Here is a 23,500-nt window from a genome sequence, read left to right on the forward strand (position 1 = left end):
ACAGTCGAAGACCCGCCTCTACTGGTGATCTACGCCAAGCTCCCATCTGGACAGTTTCAGAAGCCACGAGTCACGTCATCGTCTTCGGTACTAACCGATGATCGATGACAATCGATTCGAGAGAAGCCTTGTTCCAAAACCCGGAAACTTCAGAAGTTTCCAAAGCTAACCCTAACAACAAACCATGGCTTCTCCGATTGTTGGAACCAATTTTCGACATCGAAGAATACACCAATGGTCAACGTCAACAATCAACGGCAAACTCCGTCCGATAGCTACAACAGCTCCGACGGTAAGCGACGAACGCGCTTTGGCAATTTCACAAATTACCGGGCCAAATTGATAGCATTGACCATGTGGTATTCACACGGGAAGCAAACAAATTTGATCTCCTTTTATTGTGGTCAACAACACAAAATTACAGGGCATGGTTTGTTGCGGTCGGCAACACAAAACAGAAGAGCAACTCCTGTTCCTCATGGTCGGTAGCAAAACAGAGCAAGCCTCTGTTCTTCACGGTCGGCAACAGAACAGAAGAAACCTTTTCTCCTCCTTCGCCTCACAGCCGAAAACAGAGAAGAGCAAACCTCTGTTCCTTGCGCCGCCTCCTACATGTCTGAAACAGAACAGGAACAAGGAAATACCGAAACAAAGGAAGCCGCGCGAAGATGGAGCAGCGCCGGCGACCCTTGCCGTGCTCGGGCCGAGAGGTAGCAACGCCTAGAATCCTCCTCCATGCGGCTGGCGGCGATCTCCTGTCCGGAGACGCCCTCGCGCGGATGGGAGGCGTCGGCGGTGCACAGCCAGGGAAGTAGAAGGTTCGGCGCCTTTTGGTTTGGGGAAGCCAGCAGCTGCCAATCAACAAGGCGCCGTGCGAAGGAGATCGACAGCGGTGGCGCGTCACGGCGGGGAAGAAGGGAGGAGAACAGAGCACTCGCGATCACTCTCCCACACAGCCGGCGGCGCGCCCCTTGTTGCACGAAGAAGAAGAACAGGGCTTGATCCCAGTTTTTATAGCGTAAATTGCTTTTTCCCCGACACCGCACCTCCTCTCCTCCCCTCTCTCTCTCCCATTCAAATGACTATTTTATCCTTTTCATTTATTTTTCATTTTTTTTTTTATATATTTTTTTTAATTTTATTTAATTTTTATTTAATTTTATTTTTAAACTAATTTTATTTATTATTTTTTCACTTATATATATATTTATTTAATTTTATTTAATTTTATTTTGTTTATTATTTTTTAATTTTATTTAATTTTTATTCTTTAATCAATTTTGTTTTTTTATCAATTTTTTTATTTTATATAATTTTTAACATAGGTAAGAATCTCATTTTTTTTAATTATCTTTCTAATTAGACACTTAAATTACCCCCATCCAATTCTTGATAGATATCAAAACCTTCTCTCTCTTTAAATCATCCCTCCCTCAATCCCACATAATACATGTCAAAATCTATAATTATCTTTAAATTACTCATCCACCAACCATTGACACCTGTCAAAACACCCCCTCCCTTTAAATTACCCCTATTTCAACCCTTGATATATATGTCAAAATCTCTCATCTCTTTAAATTATCCTTTTTCGAACTCTTGACACATATCAAAATCTCTCATCATTTTAAATTATCCCTCTTCCCCTTGACACATATCAAAATCTCTCATCCATTTAAATTAAAAATAAAGTGTTGATAAAAATAATAAATAAAATTAATTATAAAATAAAACTAAATAAAAATTAAAAAAATTAAAAAAATATTCTATTGATGAAAAAATAATAAATTAAATTAATTAAAAAATAAAACTAAATAAAATTAAAAATATATAAGTATAAGAGTTATTTTTAAACAAAATTAAATGAAAATTTTAAAAATTAAAAAAAAGAGCAGAATTGTGATATGAAAGGGAGAGAGGGTGGAGGGGTGGGAAAAGCAGTTCTCTTTTATAGCGCGGCGGGGAAGAAGACCCTGTGCGGCGGAGAAAATCGGAAAGCCCAAAATACCTAAACCGGGTTCAACAGTAATACAGCAAATCGAATCGGACCAGGTTCAAATAGGGTTACTGTAGCAAATCGGGTTCAAACTTCGTTCGCTCGGTTCACTAATCAATCGAACTACGATTTGACCCAAACTAGTTTTGTTCACTTCGTCTTCACAAGACAAAGCTTCTCATCTCCTCCGTTTTGCCAAAACTTCTTCCATCGTGAACCAAATCAAGTTGGTTCAATTCGATTTAAAATCAAATTATTTGGTTAACTAACTAAAAGATCTTCAATTTGAACAAAATCAATTTCGTTCATTTCGTCTTCGTAAGACGAGTTTCATCATTTTTTCCATTGTCTGGTCCAACCATACTTTATTTATCTCGTTCTGAAAATCCAATTCTCAAACTCGTTTTAAGTCCTTAGAAGAACTTGTAGTGCGTGTGACCCAATAGGTTCTCGGTTATGTTGGACGTCCGTAATTAACCATTAATTATGAAACGATCACGAGTGACACCTAGTAGTATATCATGATCCCCAATTGATCGAAAAATCAATGATTGATTCCAGAACAGTTCTAAACCCTTCAACAGCTATACTGAATCGTGCCTCGTTCCTTTCACCGTCTCATACCCTCTTGGTTCAGGACATGATCTATGTGTCATCCCCACTGGGCTGACTACGTCACACCTAGCCCAAGTTGTTTTCTTGTCCTGTGGATTCAAGTTACTCGTACACGTATCCAAGAGTATCATAATCTTGACATGTGTTGCTTTAGCCAAAGACTTTAGTAATAATCCTAACAAGCGGCCGCAAGGTATACGTCTCCCTTTCCAAGGAGCGGTGAATCCTCTGTGGGCTATTCAAACACCTTCGGACACTTTGACTTATACACAATCATCTCGGGTCCACACCTCCTCGAAGATGCTTGCTTAAGATGTCAAAGTATAAGCCTCCATGACCAAGATGACTTGAATACCGCAAGTCAAAGGAAACTCGCACTTAAGCTGCATTGAGATCTTCATTGACATATGAATAGAACCATATGAAGTCTCAGGACAGGTCACTCCAACGAACTGGTTACCTTTAACCAACATCCACCTCTAACTCTCAACATCCAATGTTGACAACAGTGAGATCAGCTGCTTGGCTAACCAAGGAGTCCAAACGTGCTAGTCTTGACAGAATCGATGACGTCCGTGCTCATCAATTCCTCGACTAGGGATAATTTCAATACATTAATAATTGCACATGTAAAGATGCTCACGAGTTGTGATCCAATCTCAAATTCTCTCATGATATGAATCATATTGTGGACATTCAGTATTTGAGTTTAAGATCCAATCAAACACATATGGAATATGCACCCAAATAGTGAATTGCTATTTATCTAATAAATAGTATAATCGTAAGGCGATTGCCTTAGGACACCTCTCAAATATAATAAGAAGCAACCTGAATCTCCGCGATTTAGATCTATAGAGATAGATCAAAAGGTTGTTTAGTCTTTCGCAGTCTACATAAATAGACAAGATGTTAAAAGGGGTTTAGCATGTTTGAATCTGAGAAAGGTTCACCTTTCGAAGTCTACGTGTCCACGGACAAGAGACGAGAGGATTTATATGAGTATGATTCCTTATGTTTCGGCAATAGAATCAATCATGTATGCTATGATGTGTACGAGGCCTGACGTATCATGTGCTCTAAGTGTTACGAGCGGAAATCGATCAGATCCAGAAATGGATCATCGGGTGGCTGTCAAGATAATTCTTATAGTACTTACGAGGAAATAAGGATTAATTTTGGTACATGAAGAAAGTAATATGGTTACATGCGAGTATACGGATGCCAGCTACTAGACGAATCAGGATGATTCTGAGTCTCAGTCTAGATACCTATTCATTTTAAATTATAGCGCAATAAGTTGAAAATGTTTCAAATAAGACAATATTACAGCTTTTGAAGCAGCAAACGAAGTGGTTTAGATCAGGAAGTTCATTTATGAACTTGGAATGGTTCCAGCCATTGTCGAAGCAATACTTGTTTACTGCAACGACAATGGAGCAATCACGCAAGCGATGGAACCAAGGTCTCACCGTCGATCCAAACACGTGCTTCGGCGAAATCAATAGATCATAAGATTATTAGTAGAAGAGAAATACATTTCGAGAAGAATCTCATCGAAAGGATCCTTGCGGATCCTTTAACCTCTACCTTAAAGTAATTTTGAGGAATAAATAGAGGCGCTTGGAATTGGATACCACAGTGATTGGTCGTAGGCCAAGTGGGAGTATGTTAAATTTGAGAGGTGTCCTAAGGCAATCGCATTACGGTTATATTATTTATTAGATAAATAGTAATTCACTATTTGGGTGCACATTCCATATGTGTTTGATTGGATCTTAAACTCAAATACTGAATGTCCGTAATACGATTCATAGCATGAGAGAATTTGTGATTGAATCACTACTCGTGAGCATCTCTACATGTACAATTATGAATATATTGAAATTATTCCTAGTCGAGAAATTGATGAGCACGGACGTCATCGATTCTGTCGAGACTAGCACGTTTGGACTCCTTGGTTAGCCAAGTAGCTGATCTCACTGCGGTCAACATTGGATGTTGAGAGTTAAACATGGATGCTGGTTAAAGGTAACCAGTTCATTGGAGTGACCTGTCTGTAGGATCGAAAACACTAGAGGGGGATGAATAGCGTGTTTGCACGCTTTTCGATTTTTCGTAAAACTCGAGTGCGAAATAGAAGAGATTAGTAAAGTAATGTGGAAGCAAAAATTAAAAGCAAGTAAGAAAAAGTGACACGTTTATTTTTACTTGGTTCACAGCGCAACGCTGCTACTCCAAGGCCCACGATCCTTGACCATTTACTTTGGGCAATCCACTAAGCCACTTGCCCCTTTTCGGCAGCAAGTGTATCGAAAAAATCCAATACAAATCGATTACAAAAATGAGAATGAATTGAATTACAGTATTAGCTTTTTACGAACTTTCGCTCACTTGATCGCTCCCGGAGGTAGAATTCGGCGTCTCGGTGTGAAGTAGGATGGCTTGGAGCAGGTACAGCACCGACATCGAAGTTAGAGCACTCGGGAGTCACGGGAACGAAGTTTGGAGGTGTTGGAAGTCATTAATGCAGCTGCTGGTCGCGAACTACTTATATAGCCTTCCTGAGTCGACTCAGATGCGGATCTGGGTCGACTCCAGCTGACGCGGCAGATAAACCTTTATCTCTTTCGTCCGTTATCCCTCCTGAGTCGACTCCGATCGACTTCTGGGTTGACTCCAGTCGCGGTGGCGTCAGCGGCGATAAACGTTGACCCTGAGTCGACTCAAAACCTTACCTGAGTCGACTCCAGGCTGAGTTGGCGGAAAACTCGACGCGCTGACTTCTGGATTCCAGCTGACTCGGCTGGAGTCGACTCCAGAACCCATCTGAGTTGACTCTAGACCCGAAAAATCAATTTTTTTGTCCGGAGTTCACATTCGTCTGACTTTTCCTTCCTGCACAAAAAGTTAGCTCAATAATATGCAAAGGATTGAGTTGGTTCACCGAACCAACTCCGAATCTTAACTTCGGATCTCCGGTGAGATCCTAGGTTAGACCGACGCCTACTGTTCCTCTTGGGAACGCGTCCTCACCCACTCCCCTCGGGAGAATTTACCTGATGCCAACAGAGTCCTCCTGACTTGTTGGACTTGTGCTCGACTCTGTCTTTGCCCCTAGGATTTGTGCTGCAACTGATCCTCCTGATCAACCCAGTCTTCTGCTGCAACTTGGTCCTCCTGACCAAGCCCAGACTTCTACTGCAACTTGGTCCTCCTGACCAAGCCCAGACTTCTGCTGCAGCGTGGTCCTCCTGACCCGCCCAGACTTCACCTGGTGCACTTTGACTTTGCCAAGACTTCATGCCTAGCAGCACTAGGACTTAACCTATTTCCTATAAGCTCAGTTCAACTTGGTTAGCCAAACCACATACTTAACTTGATCCTAGTTCCATAATCAAAATTCTGGTTTGATCCATTAGTGCTTTCTGCACTAACAATCTCCCCCTTTTTTATTATGGCAACTTAAGGTTTCAAGTTAAGTTATAAATCACAACTTTATATCATGCAAGTCAAGTACAACAAGCTTATATCATGCACCATAGGTAAAGCAAGTATTGACAAGTATTGAGTAACATAAAAAATGCATGCACATGTGTTACTCCCCCTAAATTCCTTACTCCCCCTTTTTCAGGTAATTTAAGCACTCACTTTTTCAGTAAAAATTATTAACCTGAACGACCTTCTCAATTCTCTCCCCCTTTGACATAATCAAAAAAATATTTGGTCCTTTTGGGTTGATTCCAAGCTTAATAAATATATAAACATAGTTAGACAAAAAAATGTTCCTTTGGGGCGCGTGTCCAACTTAGGTTTTAGCTATCTACTAGAAAGTAGTAGCTTGACCTAGTTAGCCAAGTATAAGTGTATCATCCCAATTTAAAAGATTGTCTTTTTATTTTGGGACACTTAACTTGATCAATGGAAATTAAAGTCTAAGCTTTTGGTTTTATGCACTGACTTAAAGCATCTATTTGCTTAGACTAAAGACCTATACATCTCACACCGTTCTAAGTTTGACAATCACAAACAAGGTATCTAGTGTGCTTTGTGAGATGTCCACCTAGATCTATAGGTGCATGCTTTCTAGGGGGTTTGCATCTAGTCTAAGGCAAAATTTCCATTTACTTACTTTTGAAAATAAAACTTGTAAAGGAAAAATAATTTCTAAAACATTCTTAGTAATTTTGAAAATCATTTTGAAATATACTTATAATAGATTTGAAAGTCATGAGTTTTTTTGAAAAGAAATTTATTTTTCCTATTCTACTAAACATAAACCTAATTTTCTTCTAAATATTAGCAAGTGAGAAAGAGAACAATAGTAATGATGCAAGTGATAAGTCTAATCAAAACACAAATCAAGTCAGGTCAAATACAAGTCAAGTCAGATCAAGTAGCATAAGTCAAACATCCAAGTCAACCAATAAAACATCTACTGGGGTGGTGGAGATGGTGGATGAGGAGGCTGCATAGCTCTCAAAAGCTGAAGGATCTCAGCTATGTCAGCTCCCTGTGCATTTATCCTAGCAGATATGGACTGAACTGACTCCTCCAACCTATCTAATCTCTAGTCTGTAGTCATAGGTGGAGGTGGAGGTGGAGGTGGAGTTGGTGCATCAGGAAGCTCAAGAAGCTCCTCTATCTCGGCTCCCAGATCAATGTCTGCTGGGTCCGACTGAGGCTGATCCTGGATCTGCTGGTGATGTCCTCGTGGCTGCTGGATCTGAGGCTGCCTCCAAGATAGCCTCCCCTCATTGCTAATGTCTATATGAGCTAGAGTGATCTGTCGGCTGCCAATACTGTCATAATCTCCATGGGGTATGATCTCACCTATGGTGGTATCCACCCCAAGAGACGCAAAGATGTCTATCAAAATGTGACAGTATAACATGTGCACCCTCCTACTGGCAACTACTGAAGAGGCATAGATGATGGTATGGAAGATGAGGAGTCCTAGATCTATGTCCAGTCTGTGGGTGAAGGCATAGAGCAGGAAGGAATGGAATGACCTCATAGTAGTTAGATTTCTAGTGTTAATGGGTAAGATGCAGTTCACTATAACCCTATATAGAACATACTCCTGGACCCTGAGATCAGTGGAGGAGAAATTGATTAGTCCAGGGGCTCTATCCTGCTAGAAGAAATAGGTATGCATGATGTCTAAGGTAATCTCCTCATAGGGCTCGTCGAAAGGCATGCACGAGTGGGGGTAGACTATGAACTGTGAGGGTGATGGTCGAAATCTATGAATGTATTTATCATGGTTGGGGTGATCGTGATGGTCCTACGTCCAACCCTAGAAATAATAGTGGTGTCATCCTGAAGGTCAAGGTTGTTATAACACTCTGAACACAAAGTTGTGTTCATGGGAGTGGTGCAAAAGACAAGTCGGTCTAAATGATAATGGGTGATAGCCTGTACTGATAGAGGACAAGATCGGACAAAAAATCCTCTATCTAATGATCTACTAGGAAGTGGAAGGTAGGTGGTCTGGTCGAATCTAGACCTATGTCCCTCGGTAGGGAATCTAGGATCTATTGAGGGGGCATTATCAAAGGCAGCCTCTCTAGGTCTCTTTGCTCATCTAAACCAATAATACCACGTAAATAACAACAAAAAATTGCAATGAAAATGAAAAAGATTGAGTTAAGAGCGTTACTTGGGACCCATATAGCTTTCCTAGGAGAGTTGTTGGCTTTATCCGCAACGAAAAACGACGAGAAATGAGTTTGAAAAGGGTTTTGAACGTTTAAGGTTCGGCTGCCGCCGATGCTATTTTATATACTGGTCTGAGTCGACTATGAAAGCAGTGTGAGTCGACTCAGATAGGTCTGGAGTCGACTCCAGCAGGCACCACGACGATTTCAACGGGAAAGTTCCCGCCGTTTCATTGACCAAGCGTGAGTCGACTCAGATGGTTATCTGAGTCGACTCAGATCAGAGGTTTTGCCGATCTGATGGTTTAATTAGTTTTAACGTTTTTAATTTCTTTAATTAAAGTTAGTTTTAACTTAACGTTAATTGAAAAATTTTGTTTAATTAAGTTTGTAAATTTTGATTAATTAGAGTTTAAGTTAATTAATTTTGATTAATTAGATTTAAGTTAATTAATTTTGAAAAAATTTGATTAATTAAGATTTAAGTTAATTAATTTTGAAATTTTGATTAATTAAGGTTTAAGTTAATTAATTTTAAAAATTTGATTAATTAAAGTTTAAATTTATTAATTTTTAAAAAAATTTGATTAATTAAAGTTTAAATTTTGAAAATTTTCATTGATTAAAATTTAAGTTAATTAATTTGAAAAAAAACTAGATTAATTAAGATTTAAGTGAATTAATTTTGAAAAAATTTGATTAATTAAGATTTAAGTTAATTATTTTTGAAAAGTTTGATTAATTAAGATTTAAGTTAATTAATTTAAAAAAATTAGATTAATTAAGATTTAAGTGAATTAATTTTGAAAAAAATTGATTAATTAAGATTTAAGTTAATTAATTTTGAAAAGTTTGATTAATTAAGATTTAAGTTAATTAATTTGAAAATTTGATTAATTAAGGTTAAAGATAATTATGAAAAAAAATTATTTGTTGAGTTATTTCAGTTTATTACCTATTCATCTCACCTAGTCTGTTAGAATATTTAATATATATAATATATATATATATATATGACCCGGTCTATGTGACCCAGTCTATCTAGATAATGCTATATATATGGCTGTAATCTTTGTTATTTTTATTCAATTAATAAAGTTATTCCGACATGATATCAGAGCAGGTTTTTTTCCGAACGCCGATCTAGGAAAACCCTAGATCCCTCCTCCCCGCCACACCTCCCCTCCTGTGCCGCAGTTGTCTTCCCGAGCGCGCCGACCCTGCTTCTTCCCCGTGAGAAAGGCGCCCTATTCGTCAGCGGCTGCTGACTTTCTGCAGAGGCGGCGTATACTTTGCGGTCATTTGTCAGGATTGTTACTAAAGTCTTTGGCCAAAACATTACATGTTTAGAGTACGAGACTCTTGGACACATGTACAAGTAACTTGTATGGGAGTACCAACAAAGAAAGCAACTTGGGCTAAGTGTGACGTAGTTAGCCTAGTGGGGACTGCCACATATACCATGTCCTGAACCAAGCGGGTATAAGACGGTGAAAGGAACGAGGCACGATTCAGTTTAGCTGTTGAATGGTTTAGAAGACATTCTGGAATCAATCGTTAATTTTTTTATCAATTGGGGATCATGATATACTACTAGGTGTCACTCATGATCATTTCGTAATTAATGATTACGGACGACCAACATAACCGGAAACCTATTGGGTCACACGCATTCTAAGTTCTCCGAAAGACTTAAAAACGAGTTTAAGAATTGGATTCTCAGAATGAGAGAAGAAACCCAAGTTGGACCAAACAATGGACAAAATGATGAAACTCCTCTTACGAAAAGAAACGAACGAAACTGATTTCGTTCAAATCAGAAGTCGATTGGTTAGTGAACCAAATGATTAGTTTTTGAACCAAATTGAATCAACGTGGTTTGATTTATGATGGAAGAGGTTTTGGCAAAATAGAAGATACGAAAAGTTTCATCTTGGGAAGACGAAACGAACAAAACTGGTTTAGATCAAATCGGAATTTGTTTGGTTAGTGAACCAAACGAGTTAGTTTTGAACCCGCTCTGGTTCGATTCGCTACAGTATTTGAACCCGGCTTAAAAGAAACGGGTTTCTCTGGTTCTTTTGTGGTGTTTGCATGATCCGGTTTAAAAGCAAAACTTACTGTAGTTTCGGAAGAAAAAAAACCATAATCGCGTGTCTTCCCTCCCCTGTACATCGTCCTTCACATGGGATCGGTTCGAAGGCGGCACCGCGAAACCTGACGGCGCCTCTGTTCATCTTCTCCGGAGGTCACGGCGCCGATCCTTTCCTCATTGCCGAGAGTCGCGTCTTCCGACCTCGCCAGCCGTCGTGCGCCGACTGCTCCGCCCGATTCCATTGGCGGCATGGAGAGAAAGCTTCTAGCGAGCGCGAAGAGGAATTCCGGCGGGTTGTGGTGTGAAGATGATGGTGGGGCGCCGAGACTCGTCGCCGGAAGCAGGTGTTGGAGATGAGAAGCGAACCACCTCCTCCGCGTGATTTCTTCTTCCTCCACCGCACGACTTCCCTTCTTCTTCATCCGTGAGAAGGAGCTGTAACTCGAGTTTACTGCCATCCCTGCTCGCGTCGTCCGCTGAGAAACTCGGGACAACTGCACAGCCATGAGGTAGAAGCGGGCAGGCAAAATCCTAGCAGTTCCGGATCGATATCTCAAGTGTGTTGCCTCCTCTGTTACGAGCTTCTCCTTTGTGCGAGAACAGAGCTTGCTGTTCCTCTGTTTTCTTGATTGCCGCCGACCGGAGTCAAAGCTGTGTATACCCGGTTGCATGGGAAGAAAAGGCAAAAACCCAAGTTTGGTCGTGTGAAGGGAGGGAGAACACAGGGATTGTATTAGTTTTAGACGTCATTACTCTGTGTGATTGTTGGGAATTGTTTCCAATAATTAGATGAGTTATTCAGACGCTATCACTCAATCCCGTTCGGCTGACGATCATCTATAATCCTCTCGGAAGCTTACGAAGTTTTTAGAGAATTGTTCCATCAACGTCGGAAAAGGTTCTGATCAATTTGACGGTCAATGGTTGACCACCGAAACTACATCGAGAATACGATTCTCGGTGATAGTTAGAAAGCCCCGGAACGAACGCGACATACATTGTTGCGTGATTTCTGAAATAAAGCTTCTCTCGATTCGATCATCATCGATTAGTTCCGAAGATGATGACACGACTCGTGGCTTCCGAAGCCGTCCAGACAGGAGCTTGGCGTGGATCACCAGTAGAGGCAAGACTTCTCCGAGGACCGCTCGATTCATTCAACACAGCTCAATATCGTCATCGCGAGGTACACGTTTAGAATAATTTTATTCTGTAAATTTTAATTGTGCAAGTAGAATAATTGTTATTCAGAAAATTTTAATTTCCTGCCATGTCTTGTACTTGTTAATCCTGCTATGCATGCGTGTGTTATTTAATAATTACTGTTAATTATTTGTTATATTTCCGTTGCGCACGTTTACGAAACGTGTAGACACACCATTGCACCGGGACGATCCCAACAATAAATGTCATGGTTCTAGTGATGTGGCATAGCTCTTTTTCGTCATCTGATGAATTGCTACTTGATGTATCCCATGTGGCTTGAGCCACCATGACTCCCTTCTTCTTTTCCTTCTTCTTTTTCAGCTTCGAACAATTCGGCTTGATATGCCCCTTCTTGTTGCACTCATAGCAAGTAACATTAGAATTAGAATCTGAACTTTGACTATGTTTACCTTTTGAGGATGTGAACATCTTCTTAATGTTTCTCCTTGTGAGTCTTCTTATTTTTCCCATCATTTTTTCATCACTATCCAAGAATACTTGGTTGGACTCAGATGAAGACTCCTCCTCCTCCTTCTTCTTCTTCTTCTCCTTTTTTTCTACAAACAAAGCTATTCCATTCTCTTTGGATGACATATGTAGTTTTTTCATGTAATTCAAATTCACAAAATAATTCATCAAGCTTTACAATTGAGAGATCTCTAGAGACCTTATATGCATCGACCATTGATGCCCATAAAGTGGTTCTAGGAAAAGCTTGAAGAACATACCTTACCAAATCTCAGTTGTCTAATTTCTCACCTATCACATGAAGTCTATTCACTATTTTTTTGAATCTTCCATGCATTTGACTCACGGTCTCATTCGGCTTCATGTTAAAAGTTTGAAGTTGCCCAACAAGAAGATCCCTCTTGGCTCTTCTAGACTCACTTGACCCTTCATTCAATTCGATGAGCTTCTCCCAAAGCTCTTTAACTGAGTTGAAGGGTTCAACCTTACTTAATTGCTCTTTAGATAGTCCACATTGCAAGGTGGTTGTGACTTTAACATTTGCTTAAGCCTTCTTGCAAATTTCTTTTGACCAATCCTTGGTCGGAATAGGTTTCCATTTGCATCGGTTGATTTTTTGAATTCATCTACAATACTAAACTAATTTTCAATATTATTCATAAGATAATATTCCATTCTACCTTTCCAATAGACAAAGTCGTTGCCGTCGCAGTACGGAGGTCGTGCGGTGCTATAACCCTCTTGAAACTCCATCTAGATGCCCCGATTGACAATGAGTTCTTTCGAAGCAAACCGGGCTCTGATACTAGTTGTTAAGACTTTTGTGTTTGCTAGAGGGGGGGGGGGGTGAATAGCAACTTCGATCTTTCCTACAAACTTATTAGCGGAAACACAAAGAAAAGATCAACTAAAAATGAAAGCAATGCTAACCCCTTTTGTTTACTTGGTATCTACCTCCTCAAAGGTGACTAATCCAAGGATCCACACACACCACACTCTTTTCACTATGAATCTTCTCCTTCTCAAACCAACTTGAAGGTGGAGAAACCTTTACACTTTTGATCTCTTCCTCTTATAGATATGTAGAGAAGTATGAAGGAAAAATCTAAGAGACAGAGCTTGGCGAGCTCACATGAGCTTACAAATATGAGAAAGTGAAACCTCTTCTTAGATCTTCAATTCTACACCTGTCTTTTTATCCTATTCGCGACATCAGTCGACTGCTCTTAAGGCCAGCCAACTGCTAGGCTTCAACGGCTACATAATCTGACATTAACTCAATAGCTGTTAGTCCAACGTTCAAATATCAGTCGACTGCTCATCATGTCAGTCGACTGCCCAGTCGACTGGTAGCTCCTTTTCACTCGACTGATCTTTCTCTGTGTGTTGGATCAAACCATCAGTCGACTGGACTCCACACCAGTCGACTGATGAAGCTGAAAATTGCCCTTCAGCTTCTCTTAGCCTAGACTTTCGCCTTCAAACATCCTCCACAAGCCTCGTGACATTCCTAGATGCTCCCAAGCCTACAGCTCCACATCGTTGCACTAGCTTGAGATGCTTCCATCGACTTTGTCATGCTAAGTCATCTTTTTGCCAAGAGGCCGCGCCTTCGGGACTTCATTTGCCAAGAGGCCGCGCTTCCAGGACTTCATCATTTACCAAGAGACCGCACCTCCAGGACTTCAATTGCCAAGAGGACGTGCCTCCGGGACTTCACTTGCCAAGAGGCCATGCCACTTCTTGGACTTCTCGTTGCTAAGTCTTCAAACCTGGACTTTCATGTATGCTCAATTCACACAGATCAACAATATTGTCTAACTTAAACTTGTTTTAGCCAAACATTAAAACCAAATAATACTTAGGGCAAGATTGTACCAACATCATCACCATTTATTGTCTAACCACTCGTACTCCACGTCGTCGTTGTCGACCCTCATCGCAAACAAATCTTTTCAAGGACAAGATTCAAAAGGACAGAGATAGATAACGCTAATCTTCTTATTTTCTCCTTCAGTGACAAGGACTTATCTAAAGAAATACGTTGTCTATTTTAAAAACTTTCTATATCTCAACTTTTACATATAATACTGATAGAATTTTATAAATTTTCATCTGTCTACATACGTTATTTTTTAAAAAATAAAAAAAAATTATAATTTTATATATTTAATTTGTTTATTCTTTTTGAAATTCCATCTCTTTTAAATAAAAAATATATAAATTTTTTATTTTCTCTCACTTTCTTTTTGTCCTTCCCCTTCCTTCCCCTTCCCCTTCCCCTAGTAATTGTTAAATTAATACAACAATCTCGTTTCCCTCCGCTCTACGAACTCATCCAGAACAACGTCGATGCCGCATGGAACTTCGCCGGCCCTCCGACAATGTATTCGCTTTCAGGAGGCCTCATTCAAGATCCCACGCAAATCTGGAACCCGGTCATCAAGCGCGGCCGAGACGCACGAAGCGGCGACGTCAACCGCGGCGATGCCCTAAAAGATGGATCTTTAGTCTCGGATCCCGACTTTGATCATGCCGCCTCAAGGAAGGAAGGAAGGAAGGAAACGCAGTCGGCGTTGCTCGCCTCAAGAAGGCCCGCCTCCGTGGTGGCTCGGCCAAACTTGCCCTAGCTAGGCGATTCGGGCTTCACTCTCACGGGTAGACCACGATGACAAGAACCCGGCCCGGCCCCTTGTTGAGCGCGCTGCCGCCGCATTGCCATTGCCTGGCAGCGCGAGCGGCTTGCGCTGCTGATGAAATTAATCATTGAGAGGGAAACAACGACAAACAAAGTCGACAAAACCGAAGGAAATATTACATCTTTCATTTCCAGAAAGAGGGAGGGACAAACAATGAAACTTTGATTGACTTCTAAAGCTTCCGGTCGGCGAATCCAGCAAACCGGAACGACCTCAAAAAGGAAGAAATTGAGAATGCACGATTCATGAGCAATTAACTAGGAAATGGCGAAATGCGATCGACCGGCCGAGTGAAGTCCAGAAACGGCTGTGAGCAGCGGAAAGAAGCCAAAAGGGTGGAATCCAGAGATTCCCTAGAGAGCTGATAACTGGTATTATATTCAGCATGATCCAGATTCTCAAACAGAGAACGGTGGGAAACGGTACTGCTTTCAGCTGTCGACTATCTTCAATTCAACCTCCATGAATCACCGGGAGCTCTCTTTTTTTTTAATCCGCGTCTGCCTTTTTTCCTAATTCATAAATAACCATAATTTATGCACGCTTAAAACTTAAAGGGTTTAGGAAGTTTGGGCAGTTGCTTGAATTTTTATTTTATTTTATTTTTGAAATATTAACAAGTGGCACTTATTTTTTTTAAAATGTCCCAACAAAATAAAGATTGAAAATAAAAAGATGTCCTATATATACTGGTTTATTGATTAAAAAAAGGCTTTTCATTTTAAATAAGTATTAGAATGCATCTTATAACTAAAAATACTTATTTTAATATTTTTTAAAAATGGAACCCCTAATAAATATTAGAAGGCGCCTTATAACTAAAAAGGCTTTTCAGCACTACCACTTATATTTCTAAATTTATCTTAGTAACTGATAATTTTTTTTATAAGATCAAACCGATTAACTTTAGATTAATCGGATTGTAAAATTTAAATACTTAAATTATAAAAAAAAGTAATTATAAAAAGCTCTCAAACACTCTTATTATGGGTAAAAAGAAACATATGGAATCTAAATCTTCAATAACATAACTTTCAAGGTGCAGATTATACACGATTACCTTAGTTATTCATTCAAAATTATCAACTAAAACCTTATTTGATTTAAATAATCAATGATTCCCAAATAATACTTCATGCCTGATACGTCAGCATACATCAACAAAAGAGTCATCCAATTCAAAATTGAATAACTAAGTTCTTGATTACAGAGTTAAGGTAATTTTCTTTACAAAATTACCCCGCGCTTAAGTCGAAAACCTCCGTGAGCCGAAACCCTCAGCGAACTCTCCGCGAGCTTATCCTATCACATCAGGACTTAGTTAGCTTTCAAAAACACTTTTGGCTTATTATTTCTATTATTCAATATCATTAATCTGCCGAATATAAAACATGATTTACCGTTAATTAAGTTATTGCTTCACGATTTTGGTCCTGAAAAGCACTTTTCACGTAGATAATTTTTTTTTTAAAAAAACTAGGGGTAAATTGAAAATTTGATTAAAACTGAGTATTAAACCACGAAAATGTTATACTTAAAAGAACGAGTTCAAAACTAAACAAATTTACATGCTTTGTGCAATATTAACCAAGAACTAACCGGGATGCTAAAGACTGATGAGGCAGCACCTTTGAATTCATTTTTATTCATTAATTTGATTTACAAGATAGGCATTGGATTTGACCCGATTCTTAAAATTTTCTGCATATTTGTTAAACTTTAAATTATAATAATTTATATCATTTTTCTTAATATAAATCTTAATTCAATTTAGGGATCAAATTGCAAAAAAAACAATAATTTAGATTTAGTTACAAGTTGATATTTTAAATCAAAATATTTCAATTTAGTTTTATTTTTTCTCAATAAATAGATAAATTGAATTGTGCCCAAACCCTACAAACAGCAAAGAGAAGAAGAGAAGAACTTGATCAACAATATATAGAAAGTACATAAACAAAAGGCACCTTCATACTTTACTAGTGAGGGTTGCATTTTCCTTTCATACCTACAAGCACCTTTTCGCGAATCTGGGTGTAGCATTCTCACATAACCTATAAATGGACGTCAGAAATTTAACATTAGTAAAGGAAACAAACTAAGTAGGTTCAAGAGTGATCAATTCATGAGACGATGTAGATGAAATAAATGAATGAGCCATGTGAATGTTCTAAGAGATCATTTGTCATGAAATAAATGATACTAACACTAAAAGTTTGCATGAAATAAATGAGATCCTAGATAATTGAATCTTCTAACAGTCCTTTTTGAATCAGTCTTACTGATCAGATTAATGAAATGCTAGATACTTTGATGCAGAAATTTACAACATGCTAGTGTATATAATGATAAATTACCCTTCCCACATGCGCTTTCGCCTTGGAGTGACATTGCTCGGAGTTTTCAAACCTCCATTGGATGCCCCAGATTCATTGTCACTCGGACCTGCTGAACCATGCCCGTAAAATAACGCCAATGTTTTATTCAAGCTCGGAGATTGAACACTTTCAGTATGGTTTTTGGCATATTCCAGCATCACAATTCCTGCAAAGAAACAGTGAAAGGCTGATAACTAACTTTTTGGAGTATATACTATTAAAATCATAGTGATGCAGATGCTCATCCACCAAACACTAGCCAATTCGGGTGAGGCTCACCCCTACCATTAAGGATCTGTGCCCTTAGGAGCCACCTCCACACATCTAGCGACGCAGTGTAGGACTCCGTTAGGGCATACGAATATCAACAATGATACACCCGAGTTCATTCAATAGAGGTATGAGGTCCATGTATCATAACCTAAATATTGCAGTTAACAAGGCTTTCACGATGATGATATGTTTTAAACAATCAAGTAAGAAAATCAGCTTAATCTTACTAAGTTGAGAAATAGGGAGTTTGGTGGCAGTAGAACTAAATTTGGGATAACTATGATTTCCTAATAGATAGAGTGAACTAACACTAAATTTTCGAATCGTCAGATGAAATTGCATGTCTTCAAAATTGTCAAAACAAGCTACCAGTGCCATATCACATCCTTCAGTTTCAAATGCTGCTTAGTTGAAACAAGTATAAAAAGGAAGTCTGAGCAATACTGGATTACTATCATGCTAAGTTCTGCTAAGTGTTGAGTTTGTTCTGCATGGAATCGAACCATTAAACACGTAGCTGACCCGAGACTCCTAAAATCAACTTTCATCTATGTGAAAACGTTACTCCCATACTTAGAAAGTAAATTAGCCTACTGTACATACCTCCTAAAGATGAATTCACAAAGGATGACCCTGTTAGATAAAAATATAAGATATAACCTAGTGTAAAGATACCTAGTCTCATGCTTATGATTAAGATAGAATTAGTTACTTAAATAGTCAGTCATAATTAGGATTTTATGTTAAGCATATAAATACATGAACAAATAATTATTTGTTATGAAATCCAATACAATATAATTTTTTTACATGATAGCAAGACTACTTTTCTAGGTTAAAATTTTCAGAAATAATTAATATTGTAACAAGGATGTTAGTGGCAAGGCTAATCTTCCCCAAGAGTTCACATCGATGGGAAGAATTGACACCTGGATGTCGGCTCTTCACCACCTGAGACTGTAATATGTTCCGAGGGTTGGGTTGTTCGCCCATTAAAGCGGTACATATTAACCCTATCATTCCTGTTGATCATCTCTATTTTTTTCTACTCACTTTCAGCCATATATGTAAGCATTACGTGAAGTAGAAACCTGTTGTTACAAGCAACATTCCTCGTGAATGTCTGTATGCACGTTATACCAACCACACACTGTCAACACTGTAAGTCATGCTGCTTCCGTTATGCTTTGCCACACTCCATGCCTCCTCAACCTCCTCTTATGTTTCAATTGCTCCAATGCTAATGCTTCCATCACATACTTTATATCCAAACAGAAAAATTAACTGATATCAATTCATCTATAGTGTCACTTGTTGTCTTCCTTTCATCACTTTTTTGGGGAAAAAATGACCGGCATTGAGTTATCTAAAATGTTTCCGTTGTCACTCACCTGATGTCCACATTCATGAAACTTCAAAATATCATGTTTCAATTAAAATTTTCTTTCTAAAAAAAAATGATAAATCCCAGTCAGTCTCATGGACTCAATCCCTGGGGGTGGCCGGCCCGGTCCCACGAAAGTTTCCCACCGACCACCAGGGTAAATCGGGAAGCGCATACGGCGGCCAATCCAGATGTCCAGTAACCTTTGATTGCGTTCCCCATTTGGAAGAAAATTCTTGCAAATACGCCGTAGCTGGGGATCGAACCGCGGGTCCCTGGGTCACAACCCGGATGTCCTACCGTTGCACCATTGCCCCGGGGACTAAAAATTTTCTTTCTAGTTTATATACAAGGTAGACATATATAGTACATATGCTCTAACTTGAGGGGGAAACATAAGATATGCATATTGTATTGTATACATAGTCTTATGCATATGGTTTTGGTAAAATGAAGTTATTTAGACAGAGTTAGACAATAGTTGTGTTTAAGATTTTTATGATAAGTCTGTAAACACAGAACTCTCATCTATAAAAAGACAATACAAAATAATATTTCCTTTCTACTTAGGATATGGGAAAACATGAAATGTCTTGAAGTTGTTTCATGGATTTTATAGTAGATAGTTATTGTTTTAGTGAGGCAGGAATGACTGAATGAGTACTAACTAGGAAAGGGAGTCTATATTGCATCGTAGACATGATTAACTCTATCTGCGGAACTAATTCTATAAAAAATATAGACACAAGATTAGCTAAGACATAAATTACACAATATCTTATGCTTTTATCCAAAACTCTCCTTTCCCCTTAAAGTATGTAGCTTGTAACATATACTAGAAAAATGACCTAAACAGAAATATAATTAGTGAATGTCCATCTATAAGGTCATCAAGTGAGCAGCAACAAAAGCACTTTAAACAACTGAACCCAGATCAATTATCCACCTAAGCAAATTAAGAAAGGGGCCAACAAGAGGCACTTTGGACTTAACGTTGCTCGATCTCTCCTCTCAATTGATAAGGGTGTGATGAAACTTCCAACATTAGAGTAATAGAAGCAAAATAAGTCGTTAACATGACCCAATCTAATTCCCTATTGTTACCATGCATAGTGCAACAATTTTAAATGGAGCAATATGGTTTGCATTGTCAACTGTGTGTGGTTGATGGCATAGGTAGAGACGTGCGAGTATGCATTGGTCATGGCGGAGTTGTACTCTGTGCAATGCCTATACTTACAGTTGCATAGTGAGGATCAAATGAGTGATAAAATTACCACCAACCTCCCCTTCAATGGGTTACCTCTCTCGAAAAATTAACTTCAAAAGGTAGCCCTGTAATACATAATTTAGGAAATAAAAATATGCATTGTACTTTATAAAATTAATTAGCTATAAGTATAGATTCATCATAAAAACTTGAAACAAATTAAATTTACCTAAAACAAAGGCATATGACTAGATATATCTCATACTGGACAATATCTATCTTAGACTAGACATATTTTATGTCTCTGTATCAGACAGAATGATCTTGTTTCTGTGTGGGATTGTGCTTCGTCAAAGTTTTAACCTTTCAAAACTCTAAGCATGGTTCAATCAATGCTACAATAGCATCCTAAAACTGTGAAGAGTTAAGAGTCTGAAATCTAAAACAATAAACATAAAAACATCGACAATACAACTTACCCAGACCTCTCAGCATCTTCACATCAAATTTATCAGCCAGATGTTTATGGCCAATAGTAGTTGCTCGCCTAATAACTAGCTCGCCTAATAACTAACTCTCTTTTAAACTGACAAGAAAATCCTGTCAGACAAAGAGTGAACATCAACATTAATTCCAAAGCAAATAACATTGACAGAATAAGAGATAACAAAAAGGAAATTAAAATAATTGATTGAATCATATATGGTCAAATTAAATAATGGTGGCATCAAATATGACAACGACAAACAAGCTGGGCAATTCATGGAGGGTAACATTAAAACTGTGAAGGACCAAGATTAAGTGGATGAAGTTCAAAGAAAAACACTTGATATATATAGAAAATAGGCACACAAATAGTTAAATTTGTAGATCTTACCAGCTCAATTTCAGAGAGGGTAGCTAGCCATTCCATGTCTCTTCCAACCCACCATCCGATCGAGGTTCGCTATCATTTTGTGAGGACAGCATAGTAAAAATCTGAAGAAAAAACGAAGAGTAGAAACTATTAGGTTCAATATCTCATCCCTAGGGCTTTCTGAAAGGACAGCAGGGTAAGAAAGCAAGAAATTGCCAAGTAGGTAGGGGCACAATAATCCACTAAACCCTAAAACAAAGAGGAAAGATATCAAATACTAGATTGATCAATTACGCACCAGGAAGGAGAAGAGAGTAAAGTCAAAATATTGTGTGGCAATAGTATGCCAATATGCAGGAGTAGAACAAATTTAAACTGCTCAGTCTCAAATATTGCATACCAATTGAGGTTTGGATTTTGTCTGAGACAATATTATTGGTTAGGGATCTCCATTTGTCAATTCAAATGTAAAAAATCAAATCCAACCGAATTATATTTTGATTTAGTTTGGTTCCTCAAACAATCAATTGACTTCGGTTTGGGTTGCTAAAAACATAAAAGAATTCGAACCAATTTAAGTTTTATTATTTGTAAATCAAATCAACTTTAAAAGTCAGTTTTATATATTTTTATGTTTTGTGCTGGTGTGATGGTAACACAAATTTTATGAATGTGGCAATGTTTTCTATGTGCTTTATATGTCAGTTGCTTTTCAAAATTTTTAGTTTTAATTGTATATATTTAACCTTATAGAACACTTGGGTTACAAATTGCTTGTGTGAAGTTTCTATCTTATGTTGCCTTCTGTACAGTAGCACACTTTTCTTGCTATCTAGATAAGTTTTGATTTATCAAATGTTCTTTAGCAGCAAGTAAAAAAAAATTGAAACTATAAGTTCTTACATTGGCACTCATCTGAACTATGCTTTGAAATTTTGGAGTTTTATGTTTAGGTAGTTTCTGAAGTTAATGGAAGATGTGTGCTCTTGTATTTTGTTCTCATACATGCCCTTATATAAATATTCTAGTTGATGAAAAAAATGTATCAATGTAACTTTTGTGTGCTTCTGTGTGAATACTGAAATCAAATAGTCCTTGAGAAAAGATAAATAACATATATTGGTTTGGGACCTATAACTGAAAAGTCAGGAAAAAGAGTATCAAGGAACAAACTGATAGAGACAAGTTGCATGACATGATCTCCTATATGACTCTGCCATCTGGTACAGAGAAGACATGATTTTATCAATGATTTAAAAATTTAAAATTCATGAGAACTATAGTCAGTCTATATGCAAACGCTTACATGACAACGATGTAATCTAAGCTCTTTCCTAAATATAGTAGTAATTAAGCGGGAGCTTGTTGCACTACTTAAAACAGGAGATAAAGTATTTAAACAAAAGAGTCTTGGACAAATCTAACAAACCGGATGGCTAGTTTCTGATATCCTTTATAAAATGCTGCCAACAAAAGAATCTCCTAATCAGTAAATCTTAGTGGTAACTTCAATTAAATACAATCAGAAATTTCTTTTTAAGTAAATAAAAGGCCATGCATATAGATTTTGGAATTTGTGTATAAATGAAGGGGGAGTGTTCGTCTTGTTATGGCTGTTTAAAGATGAAGAAGGGAAATCCTAAAAGTTTACCCGATTATTCTCTTTCTGTTTCATAAGGATCTTCTCTGCCCGCCGACCGGCACCGAGACGGTTCGGCATCGGAGCGGCGGCTGGTGGCGGAAATAGAGAGGAAGAGAGTTTTGCGGTGGAAAAGAGAGACCGAGAGAGAGGGAGAGGAGAGTACTTGGAGAGAACTGGAGGAGGCGGACGTAGCTATAGCGGTTGGCGCGACGGCAGGTGGTGGACGGCACAGCGTCGTTGGCAGGCGCGGCAGGTCGAGCGAGAGGAGGGCTGCTATGCAAAGAGGTTAGGGTTTCGTTGAAAAATCACTTAAATAAATTTAATAAGATTTTTTTTACTTAAATAAAAATAGATTTACAATTTAAAATTTAGAAATTAGAGATAAGATTTTATCCAAATATATTTTTCAATTCTCATATAAAAAAGTGATTTTTTTAAAAAATTAACAAATATACGATAGGTGAGTAGGATAATCAAATTATCTATATATATATATATATATATATATATATATATATATATATATATAGAGTTTTTCTCTGCTGCGCGCCGCTTCGTCCGCTCCTCGTCCGCGACTGCCTACGTGGCTTGGGAATTCCTCTCCGCTTCCTCCGTGGCGACGAGCTTAAATTTTTCTCGCGGCGCCCAAATTTAAGAATCCCGTTCCCAAATTTCCCTTCCCCGCCCGATTCCCAGATCTGCGCCCGAGAACACCGAGGCCGAAGACGCTGCCCGATCTACGCCTTCGTCCGCTGCGAGAAGACCGAGAAGACGCCGCCGCCTCCTTCGCCTTCGTCCGCCGCCCGATCTGCGCCAGCGGGCCGTCGGTGAAGGCGAAGACCATCGACGAGCTGCACTCGCTGCAGAAGAAGAGGTCGGCGCCAACCACCCCCATCAAGGACGGCGCGCAGCAGGGCGATGCGGCCTTCACCACCATCTCCGAGGAGGAGCGCCAGAAGCTCCAGCTCCAATCCATCAGGTGAATATTAATTATCCACAGAGGTTCCTGTTTAAAATA

At 38.7% G+C, this 23,500-nt stretch overlaps 1 pseudogene; it reads right to left on the reverse strand.

The window, feature by feature from the left end:
- Positions 1 to 16,617: 16,617 nt before the first annotated feature.
- On the reverse strand, positions 16,618 to 20,953 carry LOC141846896 (uncharacterized; annotated as a pseudogene).
- Between the last annotated feature and the right edge of the window lie 2,547 nt (positions 20,954 to 23,500).

This window comes from Curcuma longa, chromosome 16, assembly GCF_044706935.1.
Source record: "Curcuma longa cultivar G26 ecotype Majalengka, Jawa Barat chromosome 16, ITB_CL_G26_1.1, whole genome shotgun sequence".
NCBI lineage: Eukaryota > Viridiplantae > Streptophyta > Magnoliopsida > Zingiberales > Zingiberaceae > Curcuma > Curcuma longa.